The sequence below is a fragment of the Carassius carassius genome, chromosome 49 (assembly GCF_963082965.1).
Source record: "Carassius carassius chromosome 49, fCarCar2.1, whole genome shotgun sequence".
NCBI classification, from domain to species: domain Eukaryota; kingdom Metazoa; phylum Chordata; class Actinopteri; order Cypriniformes; family Cyprinidae; genus Carassius; species Carassius carassius.
The window spans coordinates 20706877-20719061 of record NC_081803.1 but is presented as its reverse complement, the minus strand read 5'-3'; the positions used below and the strand labels follow the sequence as shown (position 1 = coordinate 20719061).

At 36.5% G+C, this 12185-nt stretch overlaps 1 protein-coding gene and 2 long non-coding RNA genes across 9 annotated transcripts in view; 1 reads left to right on the top strand and 2 right to left on the bottom strand.

Annotated features, from left to right (window-relative positions):
* Positions 1-12185, bottom strand: part of LOC132132863 (cAMP-specific 3',5'-cyclic phosphodiesterase 4D-like) — a 216261-nt gene that overhangs the window by 71546 nt on the left and 132530 nt on the right. The gene's annotated exons all lie outside the window — the stretch shown is intronic.
* On the top strand, positions 2468-3716 carry LOC132132865 (uncharacterized). Its single transcript, XR_009429098.1, has 2 exons — positions 2468-2867; positions 3480-3716. It is a non-coding gene; the product is annotated as an uncharacterized LOC132132865 (long non-coding RNA).
* On the bottom strand, positions 5184-6097 carry LOC132132866 (uncharacterized). The gene is made up of 2 exons (XR_009429099.1): positions 6033-6097; positions 5184-5420 (listed from the first exon to the last, which is right to left on the bottom strand). It is a non-coding gene; the product is annotated as an uncharacterized LOC132132866 (long non-coding RNA).

The window sequence follows — 12185 nt, the reverse complement described above, 5'->3', positions numbered from 1 at the left end:
ACCCGCTACAGGGAAACAACCGCGCTCGGAATCACAAATCAAATCCGATAAGAAAAGGAGCCGAACCAGAGTAAACATCGGCACTGCTTTCAATCGCTGGAGACAACTGATGGACCTGAAAGAAATGAGGTTCGACACCGAACTTGCAACATTTCTTTTGGATTGGTAAGTTAGATGCTGTTAGTATTTCGCTAGAAGTTTGTTTTATATGTTTGTGTATTTTTTTTCGGGAAGTTATAACATAGAAATGTATCGAAGGCTGTTCTATAAGCGTGCTAATGTTAGCGATGGCTAACCGTAGCTGCGTTTGATAATTAGCTATCTATAACTTACCCATTTTTTTATATCATAAGTAACCTGCTCTGTCTAGTCTGTTGGTCTCCGTGTCCTCTTTGCTTCGTGGTTTTTCTGTACGTGAGAAAATTGATGTATTGCATGAAAGCGTGTGAAAAGAGTCAATTGCGTGTGTCTCATGGTGAATGCTACGTTGGTTGGCGCTAGCTTGGTCAACATCAGCTGTCTGATGTTGACCAATGATGTTGACAGAATGCTGTCGGTCAAATTAATTTAATTCAAATAATGTGTATATACAACTCAATGTAATATGAACAAAACGAATATGAACAAATTCACTGCTAAAGGTGAAGGGGAGTAGCTTGAAGATGTCATGTTTCAAAATCACTTGACATCACCCAACGTTCCTCTGGAGGCAAAATGTCCTCTTAGGCTTCAGCTATGCTCTAGGGTTGTTGTGAAGGTAGGGGCGGAGCATAGAGACTATGCCGTTTCTCGTTTGTTACTCTGGAGTAGACCAATTCACTTTATTGAGGCATACTGCCCCCATCTGGTATGGAATGTGGAGTATGACTTGATTTTTTTGCCAGATATGACAGATGGCACCTTTAAGTGATTTTAAAAGGATCAACTCTGTACAGGCAAGCAGACGAGTACAGAATGCAGTGCGTTAAATTGTACATTAAACGTTTTCCTCCTATAGAAAATCATTATAAATAAAACACATAATGTATCTTAAATGACAAAGACATTTAAGTGTTTATGTTTTTCTACAGGAGGAAAACGCTTAGCGAGAGACTTTAGGCGAACGTTCATATTCTGCTGTTCTGGCAACGGATTTGCCGGTCTTGTCTTTTTCTTGCAGGACCCTGCACGTTAAAGTACTAAATTAGGTTTAATCGTTTAATCACCACCACAGTGTCTTGTCACCATTGGCAACACGCACGATTTGTGTCGATTGCAAGTGTCGCAGGTAGCAGAGAGTGCAAGTAGCGATTGCAAGTGACATTGCAATTTAGTTTATTTTTTCTTGTCTTCACCACCTGGCTACTGTTATAAAATTCAAACAAAAAGTGTTAAAAAAAATTCAACTAAATAAAAAATAAAGACTGCAAGTGATGTCACTAGCGGAAGTGCAAGTGTCTGAGAGTGCAAGTGCAAGTCTGCAGCCAGATCCTCCAAGTTTGGGTTGAAAATTGTTCTCCGTTTTAACCCAGCGGGGCTGGGTTGAGAACGCAGACGTGAAGGAGAGCACGCACGTCACGTCAAGATCGTACGTCTCCAGTGCGAGCAGCCGCCATTTTCTCAAAGTGAAAGAAGCGAGAAGCGAGTGAAAGACTATGGTAAGTAAATATTCAAAATGTAAAGTTATCGTTTATTGTTTACCCGGTTGTATGAAAGGCGGAAACAAAGAAGCTTAACGTTATATTAAAAAAAAAAAAACGGACGCGGTTTTCGCCTCAGACACGGAGGTCTTAACGGCATCATTTAACGTTACTGAACGGAAGAGGTAATTTTAATATAATGTCCGTGAATGTATTTTGTCATATTTACATAAGATTTTACATTATCTGTACTATTTGAGGCGTTAATAGACGGTTATGGTCACGATTACATTCATGTTAATTTGTCTTTTTTTTTTCGCGGTTAAACTGAATGTATGTTTGTCTCCTAAAGGAAACGGCATTGTGTAGTAAAGACTAGCATAATTATTTTGAGGCTGTTGAAGTGGTAACTGTTAAAAGTATGTTTTACATGTAACATTTCAGACTTGTCGAGCTCGTGTCTTCATTGTCCTCTCGCCGAGAGTTAAAGACACAGAAGCTGTTTGTGTGAGAGTCTCAGACTGTGAGGAGGAGGATGTGTTCTTCTGAAGAGAGGGACAGACGGGTTTAAGGAGGGTAAACTTCAGAATAACATCGTTATCTTTATTTTTACTCAGACTAAAATAATGTTTGTTTTTGTAGATGTTGAAATCCAGAGACAAGATAACTTCATTCTTTTGAGATTTTTTTTTTTAGATTCATAAATTCATAAATTCATGTTTCTCTTGTGTCCTGCCTGTTTACTTCACATTTTGATGCAACAACAGTGTGATCACATGTTCATATTTTATTTTAACCATTGATGTCCATCTTTGCAGAACTCTAACTAACTTTGGAGTTAAGGACACAGAAGTCTGCTTGTGTGAGGAGGAGGTTTTCTCAGCTTCTTCTGACGAGAGGGAAAGATAGTTTAAGGCAAGTAAACTTTATAATTTCATGTTATCAGTTGTTGTTTTTTTTTTTTTTTTACTAAGAGTAAAATAATGTTTGTTTTTTGTTTTTGTAGATGTTAAAAGCCAGAGACATGGGAGAGCACCATTCTTTTGAGATTTTATGTAAGTTATTTTTAGAAAATAAATGTTTCTGTTGTCTCCTGTCGGTTTACTTCACATTTTGATGCAACAACAGTGTGATTACTGGCTCATTTCACTAAAACCATTGATGTCTGTGTTTTTCATTGCGGAACTCAAACCAACTTTGGAGTTGTCTGATTTGGGGAGTCATCACTCTTGGTCTTCCCTCTTAAAGGTAAAGTTCACACAAAAAATCATTTACTTGCCCTCATGTCATTCCAAACCTATAAGACTTGAATATATTGAAATGAATATATTTTTCATTTTCTCATAATTTTGTTAATCCATTTATAGTCTAGATAATCAGTATTTTCAAGCCTCATAAATACAGAGTTATTGTAGAAGTAATTCATTCCGATATTTATATATGAATAAATCTTAAATTATATGATAGCAAACATGTATGTTCAAAATAAAATACTGGTCTCCCAGACTAGCAATGGAGGACACAAATTAAGAGAATATTAAATATATTCATTTGTTTTCCAAAAATGAGCAGAGTTTGTGTGAGTCTGGAACATGTGGAGAGTAAATTATGACCATTTTCATTATTTGGTGAACTAAGCGTTTGAAGAGCAGCCCTCCACGTACATGAACATTTGTGAGGTATGTGAATGTCATGTCTGTTTTAATGTTTCAGTAAAGAAGCTTTCTGTAAGCAGTATATTTATTCAAACAATATGACATGCCCTCACACTAGTGCTGCCATTATAGCCTTCACGAGAGCTGTGGTGGACCGAGACATTAAACAACCTCAAAGTGTTGAAACTTTACTGATTAAGTGCAGGCGGTGACTGGGATGAATACTGGTCAGAGAAGATATTGTCCTTTCCTCTAAACTGATGCAGCAGTGGTTTTAAAGGAGGACGCTGCCCTGGATGATGTAGATGTCACATGCTGTGCTGATGGAGCTTCTTCATGACTACATCAATTATGCTAAAGAGATCATGAAAGTTGACAGTGATGCATGATCTGTATTCATGGACTATGAAACAAACTGTAAGTGTATAATTTGTAAAAACAATGTTAAACGCTTTTTCTGTGTTGTTTAGTAGAAGAGTTTACACTCTGTCATTCATACACATGCTCACATTCTTTCACACACACACACACACACACACGCACGCGCACACACACACACACACACACACACGTCTGTTAAATGTTATAATATCAGAGTTAATGTTGTGACTTATTTGTGTACTGTCATGCCAGAATAGTTGGTAAAGAACCTAACTAATTGTAAATGTATTGTATAATAGTGTTTTCGTATATTTTTATACAATATATACAATTGAACAAAGTCCAATTTGATCTTAAGTTATATTCGACAAATGTTCAATGCTTTATGAACTGTAGCTGTTAATGCCATCCTTTTCTGCATTTCTTCTTACATGTTACTTTTTGACTTTACTCTTGTTTTTAATAAATATTTTCCTTTTGATAATTATTATTTGTGTGTAAAAGTGATATTTAAAATGAACAATATTTGTAGGTTTAATGCCTAGCTCAATTTTAGTTCATTTTAACGTAGCAATGCATTGTTTCCCACATCCTTACACTCAATTCGTGGCGGCACTCCGCGAGTTCATTTTCTGCCAGCAGGAGGCGCTAAGCGGGAGAGGTAGGTTTCGACGGTAAAGGCTGCAAAGCACACTCTAAAAACTGCTGGGTGAAAACAACCCAATTTGGGTTATTTTGGCAACCCAGCGCTGGGTCAAAAAGGGACAAACCCAACGCTGGGTTATTTTAACCCAACCAGTTGGGTTATCAAGTTTAATGATATTATGATATAATTAGTTTTCAGAAGGAAAACTACTGTATTTAGAAAATGTTCAAATTCATTTCGCATGTGCTTGATGAGGCATCGTTTGTGAGCTCAGCGCTGCTTTGCAGCCGTTACGGGGAAACCTACCTCTCCCGCTTAGCGCCTCCTGCTGGCAGAAAATGAACTCGCGTAGTGCTGCCACGAATTGAGTGTAAGGATGTGGGAAACAATGCATTGCTACGTTAAAATGAACCCAAATTGAGCTAGGCATTAAACCTAGAAATATTGTTCATTTTAAATATCACTTTTACACACAAATAATAATTATCAAAAGGAAAATATTTATTAAAAACAAGAGTAAAGTCAAAAAGTAACGTAAGAAGAAATGCAGAAAAGGATGGCATTAACAGCTACAGTTCATAAAACATTGAACATTTGTTGAATATAACTTAAGATCAAATTGGACTTTGTTCAATTGTATATATTTTATAAAAATATACGAAAACACTATTATACAATACATTTACAATTAGTTAGGTTCTTTACCAACTATTCTGGCATGACAGTACACAAATAAGTCACAACATTAACTCTGATATTATAACATTTAACAGACGTGTGTGTGTGTGCGCGTGCGTGTTTGTGTGTGAAAGAATGTGAGCATGTGTATGAAAGACAGAGTGTAAACTCTTCTACTAAACAACACAGAAAAAGCGTTTAACATTGTTTTTACAAATTATACACTTACAGTTTGTTTCATAGTCCATGAATACAGATCATGCATCACTGTCAACTTTCATGATCTCTTTAGCATAATTGATGTAGTCATGAAGAAGCTCCATCAGCACAGCATGTGACATCTACATCATCCAGGGCAGCGTCCTCCTTTAAAACCACTGCTGCATCAGTTTAGAGGAAAGGACAATATCTTCTCTGACCAGTATTCATCCCAGTCACCGCCTGCACTTCATCAGTAAAGTTTCAACACTTTGAGGTTGTTTAATGTCTCGGTCCACCACAGCTCTCGTGAAGGCTATAATGGCAGCACTAGTGTGAGGGCATGTCATATTGTTTGAATAAATATACTGCTTACAGAAAGCTTCTTTACTGAAACATTAAAACAGACATGACATTCACATACCTCACAAATGTTCATGTACGTGGAGGGTTGCTCTTAAAACGCTTAGTTCACCAAATAATGAAAATGGTCATAATTTACTCTCCACATGTTCCAGACTCACACAAACTCTGCTCATTTTTGGAAAACAAATGAATATATTTAATATTCTCTTAATTTGTGTCCTCCATTGCTAGTCTGGGAGACCAGTATTTTATTTTGAACATACATGTTTGCTATCATATAATTTAAGATTTATTCATATATAAATATCGGAATGAATTACTTCTACAATAACTCTGTATTTATGAGGCTTGAAAATACTGATTATCTAGACTATAAATGGATTAACAAAATTATGAGAAAATGAAAAATATATTCATTTCAATATATTCAAGTCTTATAGGTTTGGAATGACATGAGGGCAAGTAAATGATTTTTTGTGTGAACTTTACCTTTAAGAGGGAAGACCAAGAGTGATGACTCCCCAAATCAGACAACTCCAAAGTTGGTTTGAGTTCCGCAATGAAAAACACAGACATCAATGGTTTTAGTGAAATGAGCCAGTAATCACACTGTTGCATCAAAATGTGAAGTAAACCGACAGGAGACAACAGAAACATTTCCTTTCTAAAAATAACTTACATAAAATCTCAAAAGAATGGTGCTCTCCCATGTCTCTGGCTTTTAACATCTACAAAAACAAAAAACAAACATTATTTTAGTCTTAGTAAAAATAAAGATAACAATGTTATTCTGAAGTTTACCCTCCTTAAACCCGTCTGTCCCTCTCTTCAGAAGAACACATCCTCCTCCTCACAGTCTGAGACTCTCACACAAACCGCTTCTGTGTCTTTAACTCTCGGCAAAAGGACAATGAAGACACAAGCTTGACAAGTCTGAAATATTACAAAATACATTCACGGACGTTATATTAAAATTACCTCTTCCGTTCAGTAACGTTAAATGATGCCGTTAAGACCTCCGTGTCTGAGGCGAAAACCTTTTTTTTTTTTTTTTTTTTTTTTTTTTATATAACGTTAAGCTTCTTTGTTTTCACCTTTCATACAACCGGGTAAACAATAAACGATAACTTTACATTTTGAATATTTACTTACCATAGTCTTTCACTCGCTTCTCGCTTCTTTCACGCTGAGAAAATGGCGGCTGCTCGCACTGGAGACGTACGATCTTGACGTGACGTGCGTGCTCTCCTTCATGTCTGCGTTCTCAACCCAGCCCCGCTGGGTTAAAACGGAGAACAATTTTCAACCCAAACTTGGGTTAAAACATCCCTGAGTCCTATCCAGCGGCCTCAACCCAGCATTTGGGCTGAAAAAACAACCCAGCAGTTTTTAGAGTGCAGCGCTGAGGTCACAAACGATGCCTCACCAAGCACATGCGAAATGAATTTGAACATTTTCTAAATACAGTAGTTTTCCTTCTGAAATACAGTGATAAAAAACACCCGCTCTGGTTTTTGAAACCCTGCAATGTAGTCATTTTAAAACATAAAAAAGCAACCCAGCAGGCTGGGTTAAACATGATAACCCAACTGGTTGGGTTAAAATAACCCAGTGTTGGGTTCGTCCCTTTTTGACCCAATGCTGGGTTGCCAAAATAACCCAAATTGGGTTGTTTTCAACCCAGCAGTTTTTAGAGTGTATAGAACTGTAGATGCCAATAAAGAGCCTTCGTTTTTAAGAGTGTATTTTCAAATCGTTTCCATACACAGACAATGAGAAACCGAGTTAAACGTCAAGATCTAGATATTTCAGGTACAAAATAAATGACATGAAACACAGAGAGACGCAGAGTTTTTAAAAGTAAAACATTCTTTGAAGTCCAAATGAGATTAGGCCTCAGAGAGGACATATTCTGGAGAGAAGACCACCTGTGTCCGCATGGAGACTAAATGAGAACAAAAGAAGGTTAAGCCACCTCATCCCCTTAAATACCCTGAAGTGCGTCACAGATAATGGTGCAGTAAACACGTTTCTAACACTCACAGTCATGCTGAAAGAACAACTGCCGATTGAAATTCACATAAATGCATATGGCTCTTACATTCGAGATATACATATCAGTTCATGCATATGTTTTTGGTGTTGTAAAGAAATGCTACATGATAAAACATACTTCCACGCGACACGCCTTCTACCACCAACATTTCTTGTGATTTGTTTACATGTGGAAACATGTTTCTTAAAACAACATTCCCAGCTGGAAACTATTGCGAAATTCCCTGAGGGCCTAAAAGCTTGTGCATGAATGTCCTCAACCTCTGAACCAATCAAGAAACAAGATCCTTAAAGCTAAAGAGAAATACAAGCAATTATGGGTCAAAAGAGCCATAGTGAAAATGTGAACAGATGCAGGGTTTAATCAAGAGCAAAAGAGTGCACATTTTTAAGGTGATCAAGCACCCTGTCAGCCCTCTGTGCCCTTCAAAAAATGACTTAAAATAACAGTTAAGTAAACGGCCTCCCTACCATTTTTTAAGAAATACATACAGTACAACTATGTTATCTTTTTTACAGCTCACATAACTATAATTATACAAATAGAATTAATATATATATATATATATATATATATATATATATATATATATATATATATATATATATATATATAAAATAAAAGGTAGACAGGAACAGAATTCCATAGAAAGCAATTAATTTTAAAGCACTCTGTGCCTTAACTCTGTGCCTTACTGTTAAAGTAAAATCAGATGACAATACATGACTTGAACAAGCACACTTCAAGCGAGGGAAAGATTTTTCAAACAGGACTCATAAATCATGTATAAAGACGGACACGTGCAGAGCTCCTGCTAATTTGTCTGGAGGACTCCTCAAGCCTCCGCTCACCTTTACTTGCATTGTCAGTTTCGGCACTAAATGTTTGTTGGATATATCTCAGTCAAATCTTTGCATTGCTCACAGCGCAGCAGACATGATGAACAGCTAGCGTATATGTCTTTAGCATTAGCACGTGGCTGAGGTAATGGGTTTTGCTGTTGGAAGTGCATCACACTAACGCTAATCCCATCAAACCCAACCTTTGTGATGTCACTGACCTCCTCTTAGCCGTGGGTGTGCGAACACACGGGACGTCCCAGGGATGCCCTGTCTCAGGGGTAAGCCTGGGAAGATCTACAGGCGTCACAAGCAATGCTGCTGTTGACATTTTGTTGACATATTAGAATCAAACAGTCAAATGCTGTTAATAGGCAGAAAAAAAGTTTTTGCCCTGCTTTTAGGAATAAAATGCTTAATATATATCAGGTGAATTATTTACGAACAAAGCACTCTATAAAAATATAAATAGGAGTAAATACCTAAGGTTTGGTGTAAGTAAGTGCTGCTGAATTGCAGGAGAAAACTCACTGCCATTAAAAACATGTAATGTAATTGAAATCTACAGACAATAATAGATAGTAGTTGATAAAATAATTAGTTATTATTTTATAATAAAATAAAATAAATAAATAATAATAAAATACATAAAACGTTATTAAATTACTAGTTTAATAAAAATTTGTATTTTGGATGTTTTCTTTTCACTAGTCTGAATGTAGACGTGCTATGCATGTTGTGTCTTGCCATGCCCTTTTATTGAAACTCTAAATGCATATGAATTTCTTATGATATATAAGATGGAAGAACACCATAAGCATGATTTAAATCCCTGTTTTCTAGCATGCACTGATGTTTACAGGCACAGAGAGAGAGATAGAGGCGGTCTCTGGTGTGCAGCATCTGCGTGTGCGGGTTATTTGTTAAGTGTGGCACATGCTCCAGGGATGACGCTCAGGGAGCTCTGGCAGACAGCATGCAGTAAATATCGCAAAGTGAAACGAACTGTTATAAAACTACTACAGTAGTGCAAATGCAACTAATGGGTGGCATGTCACTCTATGAGTGATTCCTAAACAGATGAACAAAGAAGAATGTACAGTTACACAGTACGTACATAATGAGTCACAAGGAATTCAAATGATATAGCAGTGCTGCATATTAATAAAGCTCAGCATATTAATAAAACACAGCACAGTTCTGAATCAGAAAGCTTATCAGTTTATCACCCTTTTGAGTACAGCCACTGCAACAGTAACAGAGGAATGCATGCTACATCTGCATCTGGACCACATGATTCAATGCACTGGCCAATATGGATTTTCATACTGGCATTAGGTTTGTTTCTGGACTTAAGTATCTGGGTAAGTGTCATAAACTTGGAGTCTATTGCCAAGTATATCTAAAACGCACTCAAAGCTCAGTGCTGGTTAATCCTTAGTTATTTTGCTGCACTGTTTTTTGTAGTAATTGATTTTGCTAATTAGCGATGGCACAAAGGTGCATGCAAAGGTGCAACGGTCATTCAAACAAGCTTACACACATGAGGACAGAGAATAAATGAACACAATCAAGCAAAACCAAACAGAATAAGGTGATGCACGCTGACAAGCTCTGTCCTTTTTAAGCTATTCAGTAAATCAGTTCCATTGATTTAACAATGTAGCACCCATAATTCATCTGACGGCATGTAACCTCTTTAATATTTCACGAAAACAAGTATTCAAGAGGAAAAAAAGAGAGAGTTTTTCTTAATGCATGAAACCACAAAGTAGAGGAATAGAGTTCAATGCAGTGTGTATTTGGCTGTGTGTGTGTTTCCAAGAGAGACTGGGATTATGTTATTTTGGTCTTAATCACACAGTACTGATAAAAATACTTAAAATTCTTTCATTGTTTGCAGACGTTTGCTGTTCTCTCAATTATTTGGCCACAGAATTCCATTAAAATGCCTGCATCTACAAAACGCAAAACAAAAATAAACAAACTGCTATTGTTATGTAAGTATGAGGGATAGATTATTTAGTGTACAGTTACTTTTTAAGAGTTACGGAGCCCTGCACATGACATGCAAGAAAAAATAATTAAATTGTGTGCACGATTTACTAATTCGTTCCCTCAAATGTACTAAAACTTGCACACAATTACTATTGCATTCCCTTGATTTACTATTGCATTCCCTCGATTTGCTAAATCGTGCGCGCGATTTAGCAAATTGAGCAATCGAATTAGGAAATCATGCGCACAATTTATAAATTAAGTGAACGAAATAGTAAATCGAGGGAACGCAATAGTAATTGTTTGCATTTTTAGTACATTGAGGGAACGAATTAGTAAATCGTGCACACGATTTAGCCTAATATTTTTTCCTGCATGTCATGTGCGGGCTCAGTAAAGAGTGATAAACAAAGTGATAGAAAATATGTTTTCATGCATTTTAAATGTTTAAACCACTCATTGCATCACACCATCTCTTGGCTGCATTATTATTGGTAAAATAGGGGCTTCATGGAGTGTGTGTATACATGGTTATAAGTATAACAGTTATATTTCATTAATTTAGAGAAATGAACAAGTGTCTTAAACCTCAAGGGACTAATTGGCCAACCAGCTTATTCCTGCTTGAAAAGCAAAATGCTATTGATAGTGTAAAAAACATAAACTTTGAATCACATGCTGATTGATGGACTAGCATTATTCAACATTACTTACTATTGAAGATCGTTTACTGTAATATATGTTGAATTTTGACATTGCCAACCTTACCAAGTAAGTAATAAACAGTATTGAGCATTTAGAAGTTGAGTATTGTGCATTTTTCCTATTTTTTAATAGCTATTTAATGATTTTAATGGAAACGGAACCGTAATGATTTAATGATTCCCAACTCTAGAGTTGGGAAGATGCTACTGTCGAAAAAGTCAAGTGTTTAAACCCACAACCTATGGTTTATTGATGATTCATGATGTTTAAACTGACTTGTCTGTTTTGCAAACAGAAGCAAATGAACCTTGACATTGTTCGGTTTTTGTAATTGGAACGAATGTTTGCATAATCTTGGCGTGTTCTGCTTGTGACGTACATTAATGTTTAATTCTCGTTGCTATAAAACAACATTATTAGCTCATTTCTATAATATAAAATCAAAGCAAACATGTATATTTGTGAATGTGCATGGGTGAAGTTCATTAAAACAAGAAGGCTGTGTTGCTCTTACCAACAGGGAAATGAGCTTTGACATGTCTTGACCTGAGTAATGCGTTAACTGCAGCTAAAGTATTACTAATCTACAAAAAATACAGCACTGCACAGAAAATGTTTGGTTTTCACAATGAACATCAATGGAAATACACACTGAAGAAATCTGCACTGCCTTAGGGAAGACAACTGAGATGAGAGCTCTGTCTTAAGGCTGTAGCACCCAACCTTAAAGACAGCAGGTTCCTGATCTGAACTCAAATCTGTATTTTCTAGTGCAGAAACACCAGCTGAATGGTTTAAGATACATCACATTGTTCTCTTCTAAAGGTATCAGCACAGTGTAGGTGGAAATTAAAAAAAATAGGTAAACATCTGACTGTTTAAAGGAGCAAACGTACACACACACACCCACACCCACACATGCACAAAGCATCCGTTTGTATGCTTTCAGTTCTCACAGAACAATACTGTCTTGGTGTAGGGTGAGAAAGAAATCATATGGTGCTTTTGCAAGTCGGTAATTTGATTGTAGCAAAGAAAAGTGCA